General features: G+C 44.5%; 1 non-coding gene across 1 annotated transcript; it reads right to left on the bottom strand.

Annotated features, from left to right (window-relative positions):
* Window positions 1–1,642: 1,642 nt before the first annotated feature.
* Window positions 1,643–1,749, bottom strand: LOC115511415. The gene has a single exon (XR_003968057.1). It is a non-coding gene; the product is annotated as a U6 spliceosomal RNA (small nuclear RNA).
* Window positions 1,750–17,115: the final 15,366 nt, after the last annotated feature.

The following is a 17,115-nucleotide window of genomic DNA, read 5'->3' as shown; positions in this document are numbered from 1 at the left end:
GATACGGCAGACATTTTAGAAAATGTGCTTGTGTCCTGGGATCAGAGAAGTGATGCAGTTTAGTCAAGATCACGCACGGGGTTGAGCTCATCCAAAATCCAGGCCTGCGGGTCCAAGATGCCTGTTTCCAGCAAAAACTCTGCTGGGTTTTGCAGTACACGTCCCCCGTAGATAAAACTCGCAATTGCAATCCTTGCATGAACCATTGGAGCTATTTTGTCAAGTCCTCTCGAAGCACTAAACCCAGATACCCATCATCTGGCCTCAAGGGTGGGGTGTTCTAGCATTTAGAAGCAAAGGACAATCCTGATGGCTTCCTCTTCCCACCAGAACTCTGTTCTTCCATATTCAGGGTTTCTCGGTCTTTGGTGAGGTCACTTCCAACATGGTAGGCTGTCAGCACCATCTCTGAACACTTGGGGATATTTTTACTCTTTCTTCCTATTCTTTCAGGTTCGACCCTCTTATTTCGTGCTAACTAGCTCTTCTCACGCCATGGGATCCCCTTGTGATACGTTAGGTAAGTCACAGCCTGTCCCAACAGCTGGACCTCAGCCAAGCTCAGCCCATGGTTCTGCTGCCCACCTCGAGTTCAAGGCAGACCCTCCCTCTCTGTAATCACTATCCTTGTGGTTTGGACCCCTTCCAATCCACCTATATCTTTAGGAGCTGAGAAGAAACTCCACGCTCTAAAAATAAACAGAGCTGGGGCGCCTGGGGGGTTCAGTCAGTTAAGCATCTGACTCTCGATTTCCTCTCACACCTAAGACCAAGGACATAAAAACAGTGTGTGGTGCTGGGATCCATTTTGGAGGCACTCTGAGTGACACAACGTTCTTGATTTAGTTTTTTTTCCCCCCCTACATTTATTCATCTGCAAACTCCTCTTCTAGACTGGGCATTCTGCAGATAACCTTTGTTCCTCGGCACTGGTCGACTTAGTAAACTGACATCTTAAAATGTGGTGAAGTCCAAGGATGAGGGTGTTGCTTAGGGCATGGCCACTGGGTTGTCCTCTCCAGGAGTAAGCTGCCTCTCACTCAAGAATGAATTGTAAATTACCTCTGTTTACACATTAAATTTGTGCATAATTCTGCACAAATTTGGCCTGAGGTCGTGTTCACTCTATTACTGCTTTCTTAAGTTAAACATGGTGTAAATATATCTCCGTGTTTTCCATACTTTTTATCATGATCTTTTTTTTTGACTTTTTAAAAAAATGTTTTTTAATTTTAATTTTAATTTTTTTAAAAATTTACATCCAAATTAGCATCTAGTGCAACAATGATTTCAGGAGTAGATTCCTTAGTGCCCCTGACCCATTTAGCCCATCCCCCCTCCCACACCCCCTCCAGTAACCCTCACTTTGTTCTCCATATTTATGAGTCTCTTCTGTTTTGACCCCCTCCCTGTTTTTATATTATTTTTGTTTCCCTTCCCTTAGGTTCATCTGTTTTGTCTCTTAAAGTCCTCCTATGAGTGAAGTCATATGATTTTTGTCTTTTTCTGACTAATTTCACTTAGCAGAATACCCTCCAGTTCCATCCACATAGCTGCAAATGGCAAGACTTCATTCTTTTTGATTGCCGGGTAATACTCCATTGTATAGATATACCACCTCTTCTTTATCCATTCATACGTAAAAAATATGGAACGCGTCATGAATTTGCGTGCCACCCTTACACAGGGGCCATGAAAATCTTCTCTGTATCTTTCCAATTTTAGTATATGTGCTGCCGAAGTGAGCACTCTTTATCACGATCTTAATGACTGCATAATGTTCCCTGTGTCATCATGTGCCTGCATCATCATTTATTTAAAGAATTCCCTATTGTGCTTTGTCCTGTGCAGTTTGTCCCCAGTGCTCCATTGGTGCATTGGACCCCTAAGTGCATAGATCTTCACCTTTACGTCTGTATATTTCCTTGTACAAACAATTTGATTTAGAAGTCATGTCAAGGATTAATATTTGATACATAGTTCTTAGAGTGAGTCATCAGGAAAACTGTTAAGGGGGATTTTAAGTAAAGCACGATTTATTGGACGTCTGTGATTTGCAGAACACGGCAATGGGAAACATATGAATAAAGTGTGAGACAGAGACTCGCCTTTAGAATGTATAACCTAATCAGAGAAAGCTACATGTTTCTCTGTATACCCCCTATACATACATATTATGGCAGATAATATGTTATTTTCTCATTCATACCATATATATATGTTTTTTTTCTTTAAATTAGAAAAAAATTAGATCAGTGAAGACAAAACACACAAATGGCAGAAAAGCCCTCCTATTCTATACCTTATCTATTTCTAAACGTCACGAGGCAGCCCTCTCCTTTTGTAAGTCATGCATCAACAACACACTGTCACACGTATTGGCTCTACCCATCCTGGTCCTTCACCTGTCTCTGATGGCCTGAATTCCTCTGTCCCCCAGAACAGTTGTCACTCGTCTCTCACAAACTGTCTCTTGATTCCGGGGGAAGGTTCCGTTCCCCTAGTGGTTCAGATATGCAGGGTTTTTAACCTTGAGGTGTCTTTGTATGCATTTCAGGAGGGATCTATAAATTTGAATAGAAAATAATTCTTTTCTATCTTCATTAGCCTCCAACTTAAATTTACATTAAGTGAATATAGTCAACAGGCCACAGGCATTTGAAAGTCCTTGTGACCCTGTGCACAGGCTGGATAATAGATATTTTCATACCATATTACAATCGTTGCATATCTTAAAATATTGTCTCTGTCTTCAAAAAATATAGAAGAGACAACACCAAAACTTGTTAGGTATTTAATGCACCAATAAAGGAGCCCATATATTTATTCATTATCATAATTTTTTATTTTATGTTATTTTATTTTATTTTGTTTTATTTTATTTTATTTGAGAGAGTGCACAAGCGGGGAAGAAGGGCAGAAGGAGACAGAGAGAGAATCTTTTTTTTTTTTTTTAATTTGATGAGAGAGAGAGAAAACGTGAGTGGGGAAGGGGCAGAGAAAGAGGGAGAGAGAATCCCAAGCAGGCTCCACACTGTCAGCGCAAAGCTCAATGCGGGGCTTGAACTCACGAATATATATATATATATATATATGAAAACAATGGCTCATAATTTTCACTTCCAAAGGCATTATTTAAAAGATGCTCCATGGAATAGCCATTGTTATGAAAATTGTTTATCCTTTTTTTTTAATGTTTATTTATTTTTGACAGAGAGAGAGACAGAACATGAGCAGGGGAGGGGCAGAGAGAGAGGGAGACACAGAATCGGAAGCAGGCTCCGGGCTCCAAGCTGTCAGCACAGGGCCCGACGCGGGGCTCGAACTCACAGACCGTGAGATCATAACCTGAGCCGAAGTCGGTCACTCAACCGACTGAGCCACCCAGGCGCCCCTGAAAATTGTTTATCTTAAGCAGTTACTGGGAAAATGTTGGGTTAAGATATTGAAACAGGATCCTTTGTATTGAAATCCATTGAGCCTTTTTTATGCTAAAGTTTACCTTAAGTCTCTAGGAGAAGGATAATAAGCACAGTTTTACTAAAATTCACACGGATCAGGAAGATTTTTTCCCCGGGCGTTTCTCCAGGCTAGTGTTTCTTAGAATATATTTTGGGCAATGCCTGCCTATACTTACCTTCTTCCTATTTCAACATGCTAAATACGGAAGCGTGTATTTATTTATAGAAAGGTGATGTTTGTTGAGCCTTGGAAAATGCTAACAGCTTAAAGGGACTTAGCTGTCTCTACTCAATTTAAATCATGCAAGTGTAGTTTCTCACTCCAATCTCACATCTTTCCGGATATGTCTTTGTGGAAATCTTCAAATTAAATCTTAGGAATGAAATCTTAAATGACTCATAAGGGGGAAATTGCAGTACCCAGTTCATACAGAAGAACATTGGGCTTGGTTATGAGCGGGTCACTCAGAGAAGACCACTCCCCAAACCGCCAGAGGCAGCAGCTGGGTTTTCTCTGGAAACCTCTCGTCAGGGTTACTTGATCTTTGAAAAGCCACCAATGGGAAGGAAAATGGGAGCACCCAGAGCCAAGAACAGGGATCTGATCACTGGTGATGGAGAATACGATCTTTTAATTCCATTTTTGCCCCGGGTATAATTACAGGTAAGTTGCAAGTCTTCGCTGTCCTTGTGGTTGTTATTTTAATCCAGAGATGCTGTTGTAAAAATTATTTGAGAAGGTGTGTTTCGATTACTTTTAGAATCTGTTATACCTACCATGACGCTGTGCTTGCTGGTGAGAAATGACTCACCTTCTTACCTAGAAGTAAACATAAGAACTGGGAGCACATCTGAGTATGATTATACGGAAGCTCCATCCCAACCTACTTCCGTGAGTATGTATAGTCACGTCCAGTAACATCAAAAGCATAATCTGTTAAACTCTTAGCTAAGAACAGCGTAGCAGGTAATAATCAAAATGGCTATCTAATCTGGTGGGGGTAATCTAATTATTGATGAAAAAGTGATAGTAAATTTGGACTAAGATGACTCAAGAGAGAATGAAATTTAGGAGATTTTAGGAGCCTGCATTTCTTCTCTAAAAAAGAAAGAAATCTAGATTTTCCTGCAATCAGGTAACATTTTTTCCCCCTTGGTTTGCATTCGTATTCGGAAAAACAAAAAACAGAAAGAAAAAGGGGTAGAGTTTCCGTGCTGCCTGTGTGGTTTGCCCTGGTTCCTCTGGGACTCTCACTACCCACATGAGGCTGGACGGAGGCCCAGGATTTACAAAGTTGATCTTCAATTTCTTAGACTTACTCACCCTACACTTCCCTCACCTCGGTCTCCTGCCTCGGTACCCTTTTCCCTATACACATTTCCACATGAATCCTTCTACGTGAATGTGTGATTATGTCCCCTCCAAGCCTTCGCTCCGTTCCGATCCAAGGCTCAACACTGAAGGTCGGAGTCAGATGGATCTCCAATATGGAGGCATGTGACACTGAGCAGTTGTCATGAACAATTTCAGTTGTCATGAACAGGACATGAACAATTTCATGACCTCTAGAATTAGGACAATAATTACATCAGAGACTGCTGCGGACTCAAGTTAGATAATACTAATATGACCGATAAATGCCATCTATTACATACATCACTATCCCCCTCCCCGGCCCTCCCCGGCCCTCCCCTGCCCTGCTCTGTCCGTGGATGTGCGTGGCTATCTTCTCCACAAATATGTCCGTTGCTTTCACGCTGACCGCGTTGCCCTGCCTGGATGTCCTCCCACCCCATGACGTCTTCGGCTATCCACAACCTGCTCTTCATCAGATCTCAGGGAAGAAGCCTCCTCTGACCTCCCTGACAACTTACATTCCACCTTGTTCTGTCAGATGCCTGTGTGCTTCCTGAGGCCCTGATCACAGCTGTGCTTTAATACCGCAAGGCCGCAAGTCCTATGACAGGAGGCTCTGCTGTCTCTCGTCCCCACCACCTAGCATCGTGCTCGGTAAACTGTAAGCACAGCTAACTGGTTAAATACAGAATGTCACACAGACCTACGGTTCTGTGAACAACCTTCTGAGCAAGTCCTTCCCCGCGCAACTCAAACCATTTCCTTGAGGACTGGAATCTAGATACTATCTCTGAGCCTTAGTCCCACCCAGACCGTCAGCACTGGTGTTACCCTGTTAGAAAGGCAACACCAAGGGAGCAAAGTTGTCCATCATAAGAAGTTGTCCATATAAGAGAAAAGTGGGAATGATAGATTCAGAGTCTTCGAGCTGCTGAAGCTCTATATTGAAACAAAGTTATTCAGGAAAATGTCACAAATCACAAATAATTTCTTTTTTTTTTTTTTTTTTTTTAGTAGCTCTGGTGTCGAGCTGTGCTTTTGGTGACTGCGAATCAAGGGGAAGCCATCTCCGAGACCCGTGGAGCTCAACATAAGGAATCGCAGGCTAGTGGGAGGCTGAAACATCGCGGAAGTGATAGGACAAAATAGGTTCAGGAATCCGAGTTGCCTGGACGTCAACAGAAGCCGAAGGACTTGGCGATCCAAGGAGAACAATTAGACCAGAATCTGCGGACACGATGCGCCAGGCAAAAAAAAAAAAAAAAATCTTTGAAACTTAGACAAAGGTATTTTGTCAACATTTCTCCTTATTTTCTTGCACACCTACATATATCCTTCCCCAGCGTGGTCTCTGCAAGCCTAGTGGCGTTAGGATGGGATTGGTGTCGCAGCTTCCTACCGAAATAAGTTTCTGATGCGGCAGCAAGATTTCTCTGTCGTTTCTTAAATTACTACATTGTCATCTGCTCCGCCTCAATACTCGCCATGATAAGAACAGGGAGGCCCAGACAGGGAATTTAATTTGCCTTATTCATTTACATCTTCAACAAAGACGGTATTTACGGAGTGCATACTGTGTCTGAGACGCTTCTGGATCCTGGAGATGCAGTGATAGATAACCCAGGGCAAGTTCAATTATGAACCTGAGGCATTTGAACGAGTACCTCAGAGCTGATCGGGAGCAAGGAAGAATTCAACCGTAGGGTTTTTGGTGCTGACACCTCTGGGCCCGTCCCACACATGTTATCACCTCACCCACTATATTTTATACCCTTCTCTATTCATTAAACAAGTCATGCTCTTAATATCAGCCTTCACAAAACTTGAATTTTCTACAGCTAGTTTCGAGGATTCAAATGGTAAAAAATAATTATTTTCTCCATGGGAGATGGTCACCATTGATCATTAAATGGTTTATCTATTTTGGGTCTCCTTCCCCTTCCCTGTCCCCATGGCACATGTCACTATGTATATTAGAAATGCACATTAACAGTAATCTGAGTCGGGTGCCCGGAGAAAAGGGCCTCCACGGCTGTGTCCAGAGGTTGTAATAGCAAGAGTCTGTGTTAGTACTTTCTGAATGTCCTATTAATGTAAAATAATAGTTTGAGTGATGGATACCCAAGATAGCTGAAATTTATATTAAGGACACTCTCAGCCCTGCTGGAAAAAAAAAAAAAGTCCATTTAATTCTTCTTAATATTAAAAAAAAAACCTTTCAGCAAAGATTAATTTTTCAAATTGCAAACCAATTACAACTATGAGTTGTTCCTATCACCCAAATGCTGGCTCAAAAGCGAGATCACTATCTTGTTGAGATTAGCTGCACATTTAAATGATTATTGATTGAGCGTTTGAGCCAGGCCTTAGGTAAAAATGGGCCTTTGAAAACGCAGCTTGAAAATTGAATCCATGCCATTGATTAAAGAGCCCACTAGAAATAAAATTAAGGTTTTGCTCGGTCCACTGATGTTTGACCTTAGCTCTGTGAGCCACTGTCCTGAAGTTTTAGCAGGGAAATGGATACTCGGCTGCACATTATCCCTTGCTTATACAAGAACTTACAGTAAAATGGACCCTTCCCTCACAGAACGGTAAGGTTCCTCGTGTGTTTGTGCAATAACATCACAGAGATTGAGACGTGCAATTAGTCAAAACCAGATGATTTAAGTGAGGAAATCTGATTTCAGGCCGTTTCTTAATAAAAGTTATTACAGACGGTGGGCAAGATCAATCCTGTGCCTGAAATGTCCCTGAAAGTTGCAATTGGCATACAAAGTATGTAGCACCTTCCACAGTTCGGGTGACCTTGACTGTTGCCTAATGGTAAGTCGAAGCAAACCCACCTTCTGGAACTCTAGCATCGCCTCCTTTTGTGCAGAGCTGAGGATCCCATTGGTTGGCCATCATTGTAAAGGACACAGCAGAAACAGGGAAAGTGCTTTTCTGTGTCCCAAGATTTATTCAACCCAAGAACATAAAATATTTAAGAAATTTTTGAATCCACGGAAGCTTAGATTTATGCATTTGCCTAGCTAGCCTGAGAAATAATGATTATCCTTGAATACATTCATTAGGTAATATATTGGAGGTTTAAAAAAAAAAAAAGAGCTTAAAGGTTTGTCACTCAGAATCGAGTTGGACCTTAATCTGATCTGACTAATTTAATATAACCGCCTCATATTTGAGTGAAGTTATTTTTTCCCCCGGACTACCGTAGCTCGGGATAGAACTGGAATGGAAACCCGAGAATTTAAGACAGAAAAGACACCACAGGATACGGTGAGCCAGGCAGCTCTCTGACACAGTCTTTTCCATGTATCCTGAGGTACTCCCCTCACTGGGAGTGGCTTGGGGGCGTTGGGAAGTCAGGGGACGCCAGAACAAGATGGCGACACACTCTCCCTTTGGCTGCTCCTGTGACGAGCCTGGAAGCCTGAAATTCAAGGTCAGGGAGCAGCCCTGCAGGTGCTCTCCAGAGGAAAAGACCTGAAATCACTCAATCTGGAAGCTGAAGGCAGCATTTAATTTTTGTCACAGGCCATTGATCCCAGTCAGGAAGAGGGATGTATTTGGCAACTAAGAGTGAATGGTCAGTGGCAGATGGACTGGAGAAGAGTGCTTGCTGTGTTCACCTCAGAAACCATGGTGGTTCTCCCTCAAAAATGGCCTGCCAGGAGCCAAAATGGCCCGCTTCCTTCGACTGGTTACGGAGTGTGTGCGTGTGTGCGGGCGTGGGGGTGTGTCTGCCCTTGTGAGTAGTTTAATGAAAGCAGACAGTTGAAGAGAGATAGGGGGAAGTTCATTTCTTGCAGTGAAAGGACTTTTTTCCAGTAAGTACGAAACATGTATTTCCCACTCCCTTCTGTTTTGAATGAATATTTTCTGTGAAGTTATTAGACTCAATAACGTGATACTTTGCTAAGAGTGCGTCTCAGGGCGAATGTGTTTTCTATGGATAGCAGAAAAGAGATAACTTCTTTGTTGCCTTTTTATTGGGTTTGGTAGTTGTGACATTTGTCCCTCAAATAATACCATATGTAAATACGTGCTTGAAAAGTTAGAATGGGTTCCAGTGTTCCCAGACACGGCGATGTATGCTCAACACAAATGAAAAGCAAAGCAAAACCCTTCTAAGATGAACCGATGTGTTAACTGTCATTTATTTCTGTGCAGATGCATTTCCAAAGACATAGCAATGATATTTAGAGAATTCTCCTAAGTGGCCTAAATAACTGATCTATCCTCAGACGCTCTGTGGAGGGAGCTCTAAGCTCCTTGGAGGAACCTTAGTCCTTCCCTTCGGCTGTGACCCCCCTGACCTCTGCCGGCACCGAAAACGGTAGGAGCTTAAACGGTGGAGCTTTGGGAGTCCGTCTACCTCGTGGGTGCCCCTCCTTCCTCTGCCAGGGGGCAGGTCCTTCCAGGAAACTCAAGGGAAAACCTAGCATCTGAATGGGAACGTGGCAAGAGGCGTGGGTGGCCATAGGACTTCCTGGGTGCGAGGAAGGTGACACGTGGCCACAGCCTGAGTTGCCAAGGACGGGGACCTCCACCCTGGCTTGGCCGAGACCGTATTTTTTAAGTGGGACATCCAGGGAAACCCCGATTCACCTGCCCTTCTTTGGGCTCTGGAATTTGAACCGCCTTTCTAAAGACCCACCAAAATCGCTCCTGCTTCTGCTTGTGGCCACATCGATGCAGTGACCACCACAGAAGCACTGCCCATTGGAACCCAGGGTCCATCCCCGTCCATCATTTCACGCCAAACCCCAGAAGAGTGAAGCTCAGAGGTGGAGGTGACCGAGAGCAAGACAGAGCAGTGGCACCCCACGCCTCACCCTCTCCACTGGCCACGCTGGCCTCATTCAGGCATGTCCGTATGCAGACAGCAGTGGTGACAGGCACTCACTGAGTGTGACCACGGGCAGACCGCTTAGTAGTTCTGAGAACAGGCGCTCCAGTAGCTCACTCAAATGCACATGACGACCCACGAGTGAGCCCCTGGCTGCCCGGCTGTGTCCACGACCTACATTCAGAGTGATGAGCAGGGACGAGGTTCAAGACACCGGCTCCCGCCCACAAGCTCTGACTCGGACCTCCGCTCCTGTGCCGAGCCACCTGGTGACAATTCTGGGAAAATCCGAGCAAAAAGCAGAAAGAGGTTAAGCATTGGAAAAGGTAGAAAAGAAGATACTCATGCCAAAGGGCTGGTGCAGGTACGGAATCTGTGCCTCGCGATTTCCTTAGACAGCCCCAGGTACCACAGTTAACCTCATAGGTTTACTGATGAATCACTTTGTTAGCAACTGCGGAAGCAAACTCTCTTTCTACGGCAAGATGACGACACAGGATTATATGGTCCTCTATGCTTAATGAAAATCTCACACATTTTCACCATTGTTCTTCAATACCATCATCATCCTTATCATTATTGCTATTAGTGGTGTTGTGTGTCAGTCTTTTGTGGCATTTCATTCATTCATTCATTCATTCACTCAATGATTCACTCATTCTACTCTCTTCCGCGATTGGTCGAGAGAGACGAACAGAAAAGTTCTTGCCCCTAGAAGTAAGTCTACTGGGTAAGATGTCTACATAAATACTTGGCAATAAGATAGAAGGATGGAGGAAGAAGCACATATTCTAGGAGATTTGGGAAAAGAAAATGTGTAGGGAAAGACTTTCTAGAAGACACGGCATCCAAGCCAACTTCTCAGGGCTGACTTTCGTTGAGTGTTTTCAAGAGAGGACGGGAGTGCATTTCTGGCAGAGACGGGGAGCTGAGAAATCCCAGAGCGTGTGAGAGGAAATAAAACGGGTTCTGTGTTCCTGGATCATAAAAAGTGAAGGAGAGGAGCACCCGTGGACCCCGGGGAGGAGCTGACCCGGCTCCAGGTGATGCAAAGTTGGATTGAGTGCAGTCTGACAAGAAAGTGCTACTGACGGTCTTGACTTTGTGTGGTACTTGCAGACTTCCTTCCCAATTTTGCTGAAGTGAAATGCCTGGTCACTGGGCGTTGAAGGCACCACATCATCTCAGACCCTGTGGGAGCCTGTACCCTGCCTGTCACGTGCAACAGACTCTGATTTGGTCTGACCCCCACCAGGAGAGAGCTTTTGCGTCCAGTCTGCAGATCTTCGGGCCAAAGAAAATGTTGCTGTCATGGGAATAACTTTCAGATTTCCAAAGCCTCCATCAGTCAGTGTGTGGGAGCCAATTCCTCTTGGAGAAGCGGACTCTGGGAGGCGTATTATTACAATGCAAACCAGAGATGAATATTTAACCTTTCTGATGCTGAATGATTTAGCAGGTGCCTCTGCGCTGCCTGAGAAAATGGGTTCCTTCAGGGTCTAATGAAAATAAGCATTGTTTCCACATTAGGAGGCAATAATAGCAGAAATAAGGACTTCTATTCATACTGGCTAGTGTCTCCCGTGTCCCGGATCGGTCCCGGCAGGATCTGGAAGCGAATGGGAAATGACTACCAAACACATCCAGCCAGTTAGCACGCCAAGTGTTAAGGCTTGAGCTGAGGCAGCTAATTCACCTAGTACCTTCTGGTTCGTGGCCCATGTGCTCCTGAAGACCAATTATAGGGTTTCTAACAGTGCGTGGGATATTAGCATCCCGTTGTAATGAAATCCATAAATAAAAGACGATGAAATGCCCGTGTCTTGTAAACTGTTTAAGATTGGTTTTATCCCACAATCTGGCTCCAAGATTTTTGTTGCCTTCCCCACCCCCTTCCTTGGCTTTATTTTCTGAAATGATGTTCTTGTGTTTATTCATATAAGGACAGAGTGTCCCTCTCATTATGAGGAGGATAGTATAGAATCCATTCTTTCACGTGGCCCAAATTCAACCTGTCATGCTGGAGAAATTGAGCAGCTGAGGTAATGGGAAGTTGCCTGGTGTTTGTAGCATATAACACCCTGTTTCCTTTGTATGTTTAGTTGTGGTGCACCAGATAACTGATTCTAGAAAACGTCCTGCAGAAAAATCAAATCTATGGGGGAAAAAAGCTTATTTATGCTTTTCTGAGAAAGCATTCAATTAAGTGATTTTTATGCTAGAGTCCTACTTAGTCATGCTAATTTGTATATTCAAAAATTCCTTACAAATAGAAATGCAGTTATGCACATGACTGGAGAATGGGTCTTTCCTACCTTTAGGTGATCCATAAATCTGGCACATGAATCATCGGGCCCACAGAAGAGCCCTACTTTAAAGTACCTTGACTAGGGGCGCCTGGGTGGCTCAGTCGGTTGAGCGACCTACTTCAGCTCAGGTCATGATCTCATGGTTTGTGAGTTCGAGCCCCATGTCAGACTCTGTGCTGACAGTTCGGAGCCTGGAGCCTGCTTCAGATTCTGTGTCTCCCTCTCTCTCTGCCCCTCCCCCACTCATGCTCTGTCTCTCTGTCTCAGAAATAAATAAACATTAAAATTTTTTTTAAAGTACCTTGACTAGATGGGTTCCTGCGCGGGGAGCTATTGAACATACCCCATAATCCTCAGCTACGGGTGGTCACGTATCTCCTTGAGTGTGGTTCCCAGTGACATGCTCACCTCTCCTTGAGTGTGGCTCCCAGTGACTAGACTGTGACAATAGTGGTAAGGTGCTCCCCTCGTGCTGAGACTTGTGTCCTGCCCTTACTCCCAATCAGTCACTGAGATGAAGCCAGTTCTCAGGCAACGAGCTGCTCTGTGGGGAGGCCCATGTGGCAAGACGCTGAGGCCTCTGTCCGACAGTCCTGTTGAATCTTGCCAACAACCACTGACAAAGCTTAGAAGCCAAGCTTTTCCCAGGAGAACCCTGAGTCAACACTTTGATCCCATCTTATCGGAGACCCCAAGCCCCAAGATCCAGGTAAGAGTCGCTGCATTTCCTGACCACGGGAACCATGAGATAGTAAACGTGTGTTGTCTTAAGCCCCTATTTTGTTACAGAGCAAGAGAAGATAAAGTCATTAACAAATCACTCTGAAGAACTTCCGACACATTATGTGAAGATCACCCTAAAAACATATTTCAGTAGAAATACGCGGAACTAGGGTAGAAAGCGCTTAACGTTAGCTAGACAGATAAAAGTGGAAGAGTTCACTCTGATATCCAAGACCCGAGATCAAAGATCTGCAAAGTGCGGTCAACTCCAGCCCGTGTCCTGTTTTTGTAAATAAAGTTTTATTGGAAAACAGCCATGACCAATTATTTGCATGTTATCCACGGCTGCTTTTGCACAAAAACCACAGAGATGAGTAGTTGCAAGAGATTTACGCAATGCAAAGCATAATCCCCTTCAACTATTTATTATTGGCTTCCTCTTTCTCTCTCTGTCTCTGTCTCTCTCTCTTACACACACACACACATACCACACAATCACTGACTCCTCCCCTGACTTAAGCTTACTTGTTTGAAAGAAACTGTGTGCATTCCAAATGAAGAATGTCATCCTATGTGCAAGTATAAAAGAAGTCCAGCTATGGGAACATATAAACACTGAAACATGAGACTATGAAATATTGTTAGCATTGACACGTCACCATTGTGATTTGGTTGTAGGAGCCATGGGACCCTTTTGTTTATAATAAAGGGTGCCCCACCAGCTGGTGAAACCAGTTTTGTTCTGATCGTACCTTCATTTAGGAATTCTAAACGTCTCAACAGAGTATTTATTGCTTTCTTTCATCTTACATGTCCAGTTGAATTGCCAGCTCCTAGAAAGGAGAATTGTAAAGGGAAAATGCGTCCTACAGCTCATTAAATCCAACATCCTCTCTTTACCGATGAGAAAAGAGAAAGCTGAAAACATCATACGACCCACCTAACATGCCCACTCCTTGGAGGCAGCGGCCGGGATGGAAGTTCTAGCTCCTTCCCTTCCATTCTGTGTCTTGCTTCCATTAGAATCTGGCATTGTGTATCACAGCCTACAAGGTGCACACTTAATAATTTCTTCTCAAACAAATCCACACCTCCGTGTGGTATTACTGTCCGTGCTAATGAAACAGCCGTATCTCTAGGCTTCCTGAGACCCTTTCATTCAGACTGCACCCATGAAATGAGGGTCAGGCCAATGGGAAGTGAGCACAAACCATCCGTCACTCACAGGTTTGGCCTTCTTCATGGTGCTTTTGCCCTCGGGAACCAAGGGTTCCAGGAGGCTTCACTGCAAACAGAGCCACCTCGGGAATCTTCTGCTCAGAGGACTCAGGAGAATCGACCCTCATCAGACTGTGATGTGAGCAAGAAATAAAGCTTTGCTGTGTCGAGGCACTGATATTTCAGAATGTGTTTGCTGTTGTAACAAGCCTGCTATCACCATGATTATGTGGAGATCAGCAAATTGACAATCTTTTTCAACTAGAATAAAACGGAGAATGAACAAACAAGCCAAACAAGAATGCTGAGCCGCAGAAATAAATATTACAAGGTCACTCAAGGTCTTCGACTTTGCCCATAAACTAGTTTGTTTCTTCTCCGAAGCCAAGAGCAAACATTCTCAATGTGCAAGGCTATGCCTCCACGTAACTGCCATGAAGCAATTCCTTGTACTATTTTTCTCTTCATACATTTATCCTCAATAGCACATTCTGACATCCTAGCCGCTAACGTATGGAAAGGTAAAGGGCACTAAAAAATATGAGTCTAATAACAGGAAGCAGGTGAGGGCAATCTACGTTCCACCCAGCCTGTCTATGGGATTTGGTCCTAAATTTATGTAGCAATGTATGCTACAGAAATCACCCTGAATCCTCCATTCAACTCTCTCAATGATTTGTGTATGCTTTGTGCTGATGTCCACTGAGTCAAGGAGACAAAAACGTGAGAAAAATTCATCTGCGCTCACCAAGTAGGTAAGAGAGAGAGTAGTGGTCGCCAGGTCAACTTGGGGAGTGGGGGAAGGCAAGGAGGCCACAGCGGAAAGAGAACCCAAGTCTCACCTCCTAGGATATGTGTGTCTCTATCTGGAACCTGAAGAACGAATGGGGCTGCTTGGTCGAAACTGACAGCAAAGGCCCCAGGAGGAACTGGAAGCACCAGGTGGGTTAAAGGGGCAGATGGGACCAGTGGGAGGGGTCTCGATGCCATGCAGAAGAGTTCAGGTCTTCACAAGGGCAACTGAGAACAAATGGAGGAGGTTTAAAACGTGAGCGACAATAGAACTTGAGTTTTAGAGTGTTGAACTGTGATATCAGCTATACTGGATTTGAGAGGGTAAAATTAAAGCCTGGAAAAAAATCAGGATAGTAGGAAAATCACGTACAGGGGTGACACTGAGGGAGTTTAGAGAATGGGCAGTGGAGGGGACAGACAGGGAGAGAAATGGATAAGCTGTCTGATGGCACAGAGAAGCGTCGGGGCCAAGGAGGACCAAACGAGGCGCTGGCATTTTCTGAACACTCAACACATGCCGGGCATCAAGCCTAACTAACACTTAGAAGGGCTACTCCAGTCAAATCCTCATACTGACGTGTGAGCGCAGGATGTCACCAACAGTGTGCCTCTGGCCCCCAAGTTTAAAATAAAGGCACAGTCTGCAAAGTGGTCACATGAGGGGTAGAGCCTGAGGCAGTCTGACCCCAAACATACAGTTTTCGGAAAAACCACCTCCCCCTAAGGATTCATTCTCCAAACGGTTTCATCTAAGTGTAGAACACAAAAATCAGTTTATTTCAAACAAAGGCAAGAAATACCACTTAAAAATGATAATCAAGTTATCTAACGCAGCGGTTCTAAATGGTTTCCGTGTCACTATAATTCTCTGTTCACATCTGAAATGTTTGCAGATGACAGTCCCTTGTCGTAGTGTGAGCTGACTAGTCTACGGTTACAGGGCAACCATATACCCCAATTTTCTCAGAGAGGTCCCAGGGAATGCCTAGAGTTCAGTGTCAATATAAATATTATCTCTGTGATCCTACAAGGGTCCCAATATGGATGATAAATCAGTCACCCCAAACCCCAACTTCTGACTCACTAAGCTACAGCTGTGCCCTTCTCTCACAACTACCTCGGGAGCCCCAGGGGTCAGCATGCCCTAGCATATTTCAAATTTCTGAGAAACTCAAAATAAAATGAGAAAAAAACACAAAAACACGCAGTGACATGACAGAATTCAAATTACAAGGGAAATAACCACTATCTCCAGAGATGCAGGCCCTAGAAACAGACAGTGTGTTATGTAAGCCACCCCGTCACCTCATCCACATCTGCTTTGAGAGCTGGTGTGGAAGCATTTTGAGTTCCAGCTGGTGGAAATAGAGGACAGGAGACAATAACGGGTGTCCTCTACCAATTACAAGGGAGTTATGGATAAGAGCACTAAATTGTGTTGTCTCATGTTGATCATATTAGAACCTGAGTTTGCGGGGCACCTGGGTGGCTCAGTCGGTTGAGCGTCTGACTCTTGATTTGGACTCGGGTTATGATCCCAGAGTGGTTGGATTGAGTCTTGTGTTGGGCTCTGTATTGAGCATGGAGACTGCTTGGGATTTTCTCTCTCTCTCTCTCTCTCTCTCTCTCTCTCTCTCATTCACTCTTTCCCTCCGCCCCTCCCCAGCTTGCGCTCTGTCTCTCTCTAAAACAAACAAACAAAAATGCACAAAAAACAAACAGAAAAGAGTCTGAGTTTTCTCATCTCTGCCTGCAGAAGTGAACTCTGAAGTAATGGAAGATATGGTTAAAGGGCTTGAAAAGCTCATTTGAAGAGAAACATTTTTTTTTCCTTGATATAATGAAACAGCACTTTGGGAACTGGTCGCATGACCATTGTGTGGCTTTGCTCCATGTCTTCGGCCCAGAGCCCGGGAAAGCTGGGCCACTTTGAGAATTGTCCCCCCTACAGAACCCACAGGTCTCCAGAGGGCCTGCCGGTCTCACTCCTGCTGGTCACGCCTGACGGAGGGATGGACTCTGGCCGTCCCTCCCCGCCTCCTCTCAGGCCTGAGCTGCCGGCAAGCCTGTACTCGACACAGACTTTTATAAAAATATATATATATATATATATATATATATATATATATTTTACTATTCTGCCTCTTTCCTAATTCAGGGGGACAAAAATCTCTTTCCCAAGCCGAGCAATGATGCCATGTGAACAGACGAGACCCGAGATTGTCCAAGGCAAGGTCGCACTTGAAGTCTGTCAAAGCTGCTGGAGCCTGGCTCCTTTTCTAGCATCCCCACCCCTGTCACGGGGCAGGGGTCGCTGCAGAGACAAGAGTGCAGCACGGGCCACTGGTGTGTAGCAGGGAGAAGCTCATCACCTTTCCATCAGTGCCCTCCAGGGTA

Source organism: Lynx canadensis, chromosome A3, assembly GCF_007474595.2.
Source record: "Lynx canadensis isolate LIC74 chromosome A3, mLynCan4.pri.v2, whole genome shotgun sequence".
Classification (NCBI taxonomy): Eukaryota; Metazoa; Chordata; class Mammalia; order Carnivora; family Felidae; genus Lynx; species Lynx canadensis.
This window is presented reverse-complemented; position numbering and strand designations above follow the sequence as displayed.